The following is a 10773-nucleotide window of genomic DNA, read 5'->3' as shown; positions in this document are numbered from 1 at the left end:
AGAACAGATGTCACTTGCAGGACCATATATCCCCTTCCCTTGGCAACTGACAGAAATTCTGGCTAACTTATAAGTGGGCATGATGCCCTCCCAACAGATGGTCAGAAGTGCAAAGAGCCAAGAGCCCATCTATGGACATGAAATATGTTTAAGAGTGTATGTCTAGACACAAATGTTGAACTGGCTTTTTAGGCTGAACTTCTGTGCCTACAGTCAATCGAGATGAATGGACATCGTTCTGAAAAAGGAACATTCTGCGTCAACATATGGCTGCTTTGGTGTTTAGAGCTGATGATAGTTTTGGGGGGTTGGGGAAAGGGAGATCATGAAGTAATCAGCATATTAGGAGGGTCACTTCATTTTTGCTTCCTTTCTGTCGGGTATGTCTAGTAAGAGACCAAAATAAAGTTCTTAATGGTTCAGCTGAATTTCACAAAAATAATTCAGGAAGTTGGAGAAATCTGCAGTACAGTTGCTCAGATAAACAAAAGTTGCCTTAGAACAGAATTTCACAGGTATTTTAGTAGATAATTGAACTTGGCTTTGTATGGCTTTGTAATATTCACCAGCAATTTTAAGAATCAGATTAGTTTTTATTGTCCCAAATACATGTCACAAAATAAAGAAGTTATCACATGGATGAAAGAACAATTTTGTTGTGTGGCTTTTTGTTACACTTACAATCATGTTTAGGAAACTGGCTCGTTGTTAGTTCTCTATCAAGACCGATGGCTGAAAAATCATACGTCACGTTGTCATTCACTTACACTTTTCAAACACAATTCCGTTCTGCTCTGTATCGATTCCCCCACTATACTTTTCACTGTAATTCCTGAGTATTTTGAGTTCAGACATCTTTTAAAGTGACCAAAATCATGCACCTTTTTTTTTTTTAACTTAATTCTCTATGGACGTGCTATTTACCTGCATGCATGGTGATGATTAAAAGGTCAATCACTGAGTGAGCTATTAGCAGTTTGTGTTCAGTGGCACTGCTCATTAGCTGGCTCATAAAAGCATAATTTCTTCAGTTCTTTGTACACTGTACCAGTATGAAGTGCACCGTGAAGTCAGGACCGGCTTTCTAAGTGCCTGTTTTCTAGTCTCATTTAGCCCAGCTAAAAATTACTTTGACTAAGTACTAGCTAATGCAAAATCTCATGAGCAACTTGAGATGTGCTTATTAATAGTATTTTATTTAAATAATGAAACTCACAACTGTCTTGAATTATAGTGCTTGCTTCTGAAGTGTGCTTTAAGCTCATTATCCTTCTAACATTTAAAGCACTCTATGCAGAGCGTGTAAGGAAGGGAGGACATAGCCTGGCTTGCTGGGTAGAAAAGTACGTCTTTGTGTTAGTGCTCTGAAAAAGGCCTTAATCAAGGACCTAATCAAGCGACTACAGAAGCCAAAGGCTCTCCAAGATAGACAAGCCTGGTATGGGGCTATTGTGTGCTATATTTGAGCTAAGGCATTGTGTTTGCTGTTCTGATTAAGTCCTGCACTAGGTATGAATGGGAAAATGACAGCCAATGCCAATTCCTGTTAATTTGCTCCTACTGGACTCTGTGTGATTTGTCCTGCGCCCTGAAGTGATACGGCCGCATGTGCTGTAGCCAATCTGCTGCTGATCTTTGCCCTGACACTTTCGCCATCCCTTGTCTGGCAGTCTCTCCTGGCCACTCTGCCACCACCTGCAAGACTGGAACTGCTTTTTGCGTTAGGAACAGGGTCTGTAAGATAAAGCAAGTTTTTCTTCTTTGGGATATCTGTGTTTCCATACTGTATGAAGAAACCTAACTACAATAACTGCATTTGAGCCTATTTTGAAGTGTGCCTTTGCACCATAAACTATGTACACACGAATACTGAAGTAAGCACTTAAGTAAATCTCCAGAATAAATCTATGGGAGCTTTACCTGGGTAGGGATTGTGTGGCTTATGCTCAGGGAATCATATTTAATAATTCAACAGTTACCTAAGCTGGTTACAGTGCTACCAGTATTGAATCTATCTATTTTTGGACTGTTTTTGAACTTTAATTCTTTCATGTTATGCAAGAAAGGAAGGGTTCTCATCCTCATTAACAGACATAAATACTACTGTGATTAATAGACATATTCATTGGGTTAAGTTACAGAAAAGTTAATATGATAGCTATGCATACTACTATCAAGTCATTAGAAGGAGTTTCACTGCGGTAGTTTGATAGTTACACACCTAGCAAGCCACAGATTCAGGTTCAATGCATGCTTCTATGCAGGAGCATTCAGATAAATGTCTAATATCTATTGGAGTGTTTTGGCCACTGGCCTATAGGCCAAGGGGAGGGCAAACGTTTTCATCAGTCTTGTTGAAGCCGGTGTGTGGCATGAGCAGCTTGAGGAGAATCTGAAGCGCTATACCGTCAAGCTGTAGATAATAGAAAAAATGTTTTAACATATGTGAGTGCGGATTTATGTGGACTTGACCTAAAAAATAAAATCATCATCTTTGACTTTGAATTCATAAGAACAGCATGCACAGGATCCTGTCTGGTTTTGCCCACTTATAAGCTTCTAGTTTATCGAATTATCCTATAGTCATTCAGTTAGTAAACGTGTCACGTTAATGAACAAATATTAATCGAATATACTTAAGCATATCACCACACTTAATTCTACATATTTATTGCAGAACTGCTGGGTAAATTAGGAGGTTATTGGCGTGGTTAATCTGTATACCACGTGATGCATAATACAGAGTTTTGCTTCCTTGTTTGTATATGGAACAGTTGAGACTCAGAGTGGGTTTGAGGAAGCCAGCAGGCACTGCCATCTCATGTCAGTTTGGTCTTGAGTTAATGTTCAAATTAGACAGATGCACGGTTGATATCCTGCATGACTCCATTGCAATATGTTGGCATTTTCCAGAAAACTTCAGCTCTTGTTTGAAAATCTATTTTCTTTAAGTTAAAGGAAAGTCTTTAGCTGTAGATTTTTGAGGGGGATGCCTGAAAATGTTAACAAGAATATAGGAAGAACTTTGGAGGGCAAATAAAAAGAGCTGAGAATGAATTATTAGAAAGCTGATCAGCCCTCTTTATATTTCAGGGCTTAATTCAGAATCCGTAAAGGCGTTAAGTGTTCAAAGTTGCAGAAATACACATAACAAAAAAAAAATCTCTTTTTGCTGCAGTTCGTTGTTATTAATGCCTACTGAGAGGATAAGTAGTTGAACTTGTACGCCAAATGGCTCCCTAAGTAACAGTCAACATTTTGGAGTTTATGCTCCTTGGTAACACAGGAAATTTGCTTTAATCTTTGGAAAAATGCTTATGCTTTTTCAGGCCTTCTGCTGTCAGTTTGGTCATCTTTCCCTCTCTTACATTTCTAATATTATGCAGAATTGCTAATCATACCATTTTAGCAATTTTTTTGTAAAACCTGATGTTTCTCTAAAGGCCACAACTTCTGAATTTTTAGGACGATAACTGAATCTCAGCTTTCCTTGGAAATATTTTAGGACGATAACTGAATCTGAGCTTTCCTTGGAAATAAAGTTTCTACTCATTGCAGTTTGTAAAGAAAAGCTTGAAAATATGGCTGGAGCACACTCTAGAGGCTCAAAAACTCAACGGCAGGTAAATAACTTCAAATTTATTCATACTTCAAATCTCATGATTTTTAAGCCATTCTCATGATTTTTTTAAGCTTGATTCATTTCTGATGAAGATTTGAAGCAATATTTGTGAATAATATGCATTTCCTTTTTTTTAACTCTGGAGAACTATCTTTTATTACTCTTTGTCAGCTGACAGGGAACTAGGCATTGAACGGACTCTGTTCCTGACTGCTAAGTCTTATAATCTACATCAGAGGTGGATGAAACTCTGCCGATGCACAGAAAGGCTGCTATTATTTCTGGAGGGCTTTGGAAACGTGCAAATTTTATCTTTAGGATGTTTTATGAAAGGAGTGTGTCCTGAAAAGGGTGAAGGCTGTAATTCATACATTTATTTGGAAGACCAAGACAGAAGTCCATGTAAATTAAAAAATTCTAAATAGGTCTACAGATGTCAGAAGGTTGCGTAGAATTAGTATAGCACTTAGAAAGTGTCTCTCACCTATACTGGCACTATATGTTCCATGCTATTTTACATCTTATCACATGACTGAGGAACTTGCGTGGAAAGAGGAAGTGCAAACTTGATAATAACTCTGTTTTATGTATTGCTTCAGATTCTCTGACTTTGGTCATATGTCTATCCATCACCACTTTACAAATCAACTTGGTCTGTATTATTTGTATTTCCATTAAAATTTGAAGCTCTTCAAGGGTAGCTAATGGAGTGGTTAATTTTTGGATTGCTGACACTTTAGGGTAATGTTTAGTAATGGGTTCATGTTACTCGCCCGAAGGATCATGGAGATGGGACTAAATGTCTAATTGAGTGACCTAGACAGCTGAATGTTGTCACTGTATCTGAAGAGCAATTTGTAAAACCATTCATGTTTTTTTCTAAGCTGATCTAGCAATGCTGTCAAATTTTTGTCATTATTTTCAGCTGTATATTAAACATGCATGTTGCTTTCTTGCACTCTGTTGATCATATATTATTTTATGCTGGCACTCTAGAGCCTTAAAGATGAATCAACCGTAGGCATTTGTGTCTGGGTGTGGAGCACACATCCAGTAATCACAAGACCTTTCTTTTTTTAAACTGCAGTTGTTGTCTCCCACTTCTTTGGCTGGTCATCGCTTTATTATACAGGATCCTCCAGTCTCAGCTCCTATGCAGCTATGCTGCCTAGTTGTACATTTCAGGGCAGAATAATGCATAACCTGTAGCAACCTGTCTGGATGCGTAATCCAGCGACCATGTAGAAATATCTCCAGAGGAGATGGCGTGGCCCAGAGTGCCCAGTACCCCCTTGCTATCAGGACCCTATACACGCTGAGGGGCTGCAGGTGGATCCACGGCAGCTGAGGGATGTGCTGATTCAGTATGTCCATGCTGGAGCAGGGATTTCCAAACTGTAATCTCCGCACTTGATATTCTGACTATTTACAGTCATAGCAGTTCCCCCCCCCCCACCCCAAAGTGGTATGAGAGCCTTTAGATTTTTGGAAAATGTTTGAACTACTGTTTAGGCTGGCAAACAGCTGTGATTGTAAAGTTACCTATCCGTTGCAGAAACCGCCACAGCTGGAAGTCAGTGAATAAAAGACAGCATCACAAGCATAAGAATTATCAATCTGGAGCAAAACCAGAAGCATTTAGGTCCCTTACCTGAAGTACAGCTGAGCACATGCTTGAGCTACTACATTAAAATGAAACCCCTGATAATTATTAGGGTAAGAAAAGGCATGGAAGCGAAAAAAACAGTGGGAATAAAAAGCTCGAGTGTCTTTTTCAGAGAAAGAAACGTGCCTCATCTCTGGACAATACATGTGTTCAGATTATGTTTTCCCTAAAAGTATGGACTGCTATATAAAAATAAAAACTTTCGATTGAAAAATGCCCCTAGATTAGGGGCATTCTGGCTTAGAAGTTGAGAAAACAAAGTATTTTCATGTAAAAAGTCAAGGGAATTTTTAAAATCTGTTTTAACACTTTTTGCAAAAAAGCAGATTTTAAAGGAAGTTTATACTTGTTTAGTGTCACAGTTTCCTCCCAGAAGATATTTCTGCTAGTCTTATTGTTTAATTTTCAAGACAAGACCAAATACCAACAGCTTTTCTCCCCAAGAAAAACATCCCACTCTTACTAAACATCTTTTTTAAAAGAAGCCAAGGTGTTCATTAGCTTTCAACCTTTGCCATCATTCTGTATCCCTTAAAATCCAAGCTAGGCCAAAATATGGGTACAGAAATGATTTTGGCAATACTAATTACTGGTTTGTATGTACATGCAGTTAAAACCCTTTGGTAAGAAAAACTTCTGTTTTCACAGTAACTACCTGTAATGACAAAAGAAATGAAAAAGAGATTTAAAAAAGGGAAAAAAAGACACAGGATAAATGAAGTAAATATGGAGAAAGGAAAGAGAGCATCAAGAAAGAGAAGAGGCTGAAAAGCCAAGTACCCATGAGGCTGAAAAGCCAAGTACCCATGTGGCTGAAATCAAGGAGGGAAAGAATATACTCTGGTCTTGATTCTGAGGTTTCTCTTAATTTACTATTTTGGTGCCTAGCTACTACATTTGCTGATGCTGTGTAAAATGCCTAATATAGAAATAATTTATAGATACCATTTTACCTTTCAACAAAGTAAGTGTAATTAATAGCTATGCATAGATGGGATATTCTTAAGGCAGACATCATTCATATTTGTTTCTTTAAGTGAGTTTGCTACAATTTACTGAAAGGCTTTTATTTTTTCAAAAAGTGTCTCTGATTGTGCACATGCAAATAAAGGCATGGAGTAAATGCTACTTGTGCTACAGCTTTTGTGTGTACAAACAGTATAGCTGTATGCATAGCTAGAGGCTAGGGAAAAGTCAATGTGAAGTGTTGCCGAAAAGCTTATTTCTTTCCTGATGTTTTTAACGTAATATGTTTAAAAATACCATTGATTGATTGTAAGTTTTGGCAAAGGTGATTCTTTTTATTTAACTTGTTTTAATGATTAAAAAATAATTGTTTTGTTTGATTGTTAGTTATGTTTGGATATTTTGTAAAACCTTTATATAAACATTTTTCAACTTATTACTTTTTATTTACTCCTACTTGGCCTTCAGATATCCTTATTTTTAACTCTGTGTAGATACCTCTATCCTTTACCACATTTTAGAAATGAAAGTATACTGACAAAGAATGAAAGGAATCCTACTGTGGCTATATTTTTTTTAGCTACTATTACACAGATATGGATTGATGAAAATCGTTCTGCCTGAATATAATTCATACGTATGCTATGGTCTGAAGTCTGCAGTTAAGAATCAGACAGAACCTTTCGCTGCTGGGAATATGACAGGAAGCAGAATCCATTTCTGGCTGAGATATATAATGAAGTTAACTCCAATTCGTCTAGCTCGTCTTATTGGTAAGGGGCGACACTGTAAAAGTGATTACTGAGAGACAGAGCTGAGAACATCACTGAGCTCAACATACTAAGCTTTTGAGCTTTTATGATTTTATTAGATACATAGGTGAGGAGGTCACTTCTTCAAATAGCTGACGAGAAGAGAAAGGAAAGAAGACGTAGGTTGCCTGAAATCATATGACTAAAGAAATCATGGAGCATCTTGCTAACACTTGGAGATTCAGCTTGGGCTGCTAGTTTCTGTGTCTTGAAAGATGTGCTAACAAAGTAGGATTCTTCTGTTTTGTTCTGTTTACCTGAAAATCCTTGAAGAACTGATGACATTAAGCGGTAAATGCTTGTCTTCAGAACCATTTTTGAAAAGAAACCTTTAATCCTGGAAAAAGATAAATAATCACTGTAGTTGTTTTGGTCTTTCTGGTCTTGGATGGCCAAAGAGAAATTCTGCTTGTTTTTTGCATTTTAAGACCAGAAGTGATAGTGATGATTATTTAATTTGACAATCTCCGTAACACAGGTCACATCTTAAGTCATAGTCACGGAGGCTCCATTCGATAACTGGCTGCTATCTCATCTGCTTATCCAGTACTGTGTAATAAAATGCCTTGAGCTTATTCCTATACGTTTTTTAATGCCAAGGTGATTACTATGCATTTTCTTTAGCAAATACCATCACATCAAACAATAAGAACAATCAGCTATTTTTCTCTAAAACTTATTGATCGCTGATCTTGCATTTATAGCTGTAATTCTATTTCAGATTGTATTTTAGACTGTAATTTAGACTCAGTGGTATTTTTTTATTCCTACATCTGAAATGTGCAAATTTCTTTATGATATCATTGAGGAGAGACTGAAGCTCGTCTAGTGCATCTTTCTGTTCCCAGCAGGAACACGTGTAGGTATATTACTCCTGAGGGATATTTGTCCTGTGTTTTCTTAAAGATAGCTAATAGCGCTCAGGTTACAACACCTCCCCAGGAAAGCTGTAAAGGCATTTTCCTCGTGGCTAACCTGAATTTTCCTTGCTGCACTTTAAACCTGTTATTTCTCATCCTATGTGCTGTAGACATGGAAAACACATTATTTCCATGATGTTAAAAGTTTTGCAATAGCCTTTTAATGTAATTGAAGATTTGCTCCATCTTTTCCTGTAGGTCATACGCTCTGTGTACCGGGCTCTTGCTCCTTCTTTGTACTCTCACTTTCCCCTTCCTATTGTCAGTAGCCTCATTAGCACATATATCTGTTGTTATTCTTAATGTTCTTTCAGTAATGACTCAAATACTTAAATTTAGAACCTTCACAATGCATAAGTTATTGACAGTGAATCAGCAAGTCTTATTTTTATATTTTAGCTGGATTATTTTAATTCATACTGGTAAAGGTGCAAGACCTCTAAGTTAGTACCTCAAGAATTTTTGCTAAATCCTTGGCATTTAAATACTTTATTTAAATACTGATTTCAGTTTTCAGCTCTGAGGTATAAATAAGCACTCCAGCTGGAAACAAGTTAGGTTTCACTCTCATTTGCATCTGCTTTCAGGGTGGCAGATTGGACATTTTTATGCAGGTGTCATTCCTTCCAGTGAAACAGCTTGTGGTAAGCATGGCTGCATGTCTTGCTTCTCAGGAAGATTTCGCTTTGAATTAGCTGGAAGACTGGTGCTACAGGTTGATGGCGAGTTTGACTAGTCGTCTCCTAGCATGTAGCTCATGTATGGCAATACTCTCTTTCAGTGCGCTACTTGCAACAGGGAAACATCCAGGCTCTCTGCAAGGCAAACCTAGATGGTCTCAGCTCACATAATCCCAGAGCAGAATCAGGAATCAGTTAGATCAGGAAGGGCCTTGGGAGGTCTCTAGTCCATCTGCCTGCTCAAAGCAGGGCTACCTTCAAAATTAGAGCCGTGTGTGCAAGGCTTTCTCTAGTCAAGTTTTGAACATCTGCAGGGATGGAGTTTCCATACTCGGCTCCTTTTGGGCAACCTGTTGCAGCCCTTAACCACTCTCATTGTGACATTTTTTTTTTTCTTCTACCCAGTCAGAATTTCCTTGCAGCAACTTTTGCCCATTGCCTTTTGTCTTCTCACTGTGCACCTCTGAGAAGAGGCTGGCCCTGCGTCCTCTATAAACCCCCATTACAGAAGAGGAGGCAGCAACTAGATCCCCCTTTACCAGCTCTTTTCCAGGCTGAACAAACAGCTTTCTCAGCCTCTCCACGTATGTCATGAGCTTCAACACCTCGACCATCTTTATGGCCCTGTGCTGGACTTGCTCCATATTGTCAGTAAGCCTTTTGTAGACTTGCTTTGGGAGCCCAGAACAGAGTGTAGTACTCCAGGTGTGGCATCCCTAATGAGAATAATGGTCTTGCAAGAAAAAGGGGAATAACCATTTCCCTTGACTTGCTGCTCGAATTTTAAGTACTCTAAGCAGCTAAGAATTAATGTAGCTGAGCTGAAGTTTCTGTACTGATTTTAAAAGTTTTATTCTTTTTCTCTTTTGCTTCAGACTTTTTCTGTAAGTCTTCTTCAGAACGAATAATATTTTTGTTTAGCCACCATGTGTGTAACTTTCTTTATAGTTCAGCAGCTAGTAGAACACCTCTCTCCAATGGTCTCTTTCACTCCTTTGTGCTGCCAGTGTCAGTCACGTCCTGTGTTTTTAAACAATTCATGATAACTAATTGCTATGTTGGAAATGGTCCATTTGCTGGACTGCACAGTTTAAAGCCTTTAAAGGAATAACTATCTGCAGATCTCATTTTATTCTATCATATGTATCAACATTATTAACTGAATATCCAGACTATTCGGTTAGGGGAAGGAGTGCAAAAGGAGTGCAGCCCTCCTTTTGTCAATGCATTAATACATCCTGCCTGAGTAAAAGGCTGAGGCTTAATGGCGTTGTGGTTGGCAAACTCATCTATACTTTATTTTGGGAGCTCAGCTGGCCATTTTAGAGGGGCAGTTTCCGTTCCATTTGAGCACATCCTGTGCTAGTTAAATACCTCAATCAGGAACATATGTTACAGGAAATACAGTTGTAGCACATAGGTTTTTTTTATTTTTATTTTTAGACTTATGACTAAAGGGCACTGTCATAGTTCATGATCTAAAAGTGAACATTTCTTGACAGTTATCTTATTTTTAGGTCCCTAGCTTAAAACAAGTTTTTTCTTGGCTTTCAATGGTACGCAAACTATATATAACTGTAATTTTCAGTAAACAATTAAATATCTTTGTTGAAGCTAAATCTGCTTATGAGAGATAGAATCCAGTGTTTACAAGCCTCATAAAAGGAACACTGACTACAAAAAGTTGAATTCTTTTAGGTTTGTTTGTTTTTGTTGTTGTTATTGTTGTTTGTTTTTCTTTTGAGGGAGGAAGCTAACTTATGTGCAGCTTTGTACTCCTACAGGTATGACGTGCCATCTTTTCTCTTTGTGTTTTTATGAGGTTATTTTGTTGTACATTATATATGTATATTTCAGGCAGAACTATATTGTTTAATAAATACAACTCTAAAATGTGCTTTAAATTAAAGCAAATCGTATCTTGTACTTTGTAAATTACAAGGTACAAACTGTTAAATAAAAATGCCCTGGGCTCAGATTTTGATATTCCTGTTACATGGAAGAGTAGCTGTTCCCTGAGTAGTCCTGCTGCGCCTTTATGAGAAATACTATTCCATGCGAATAAGATTATCCAACTTTGCCACAGAATATTTAATTGTATTAAATT

The sequence above is a fragment of the Struthio camelus genome, chromosome 1, assembly GCF_040807025.1.
Source record: "Struthio camelus isolate bStrCam1 chromosome 1, bStrCam1.hap1, whole genome shotgun sequence".
Lineage (NCBI taxonomy): Eukaryota > Metazoa > Chordata > Aves > Struthioniformes > Struthionidae > Struthio > Struthio camelus.
The sequence above is the reverse complement of the archived record's forward strand: the minus strand, read 5'-3'. Positions refer to the sequence as shown.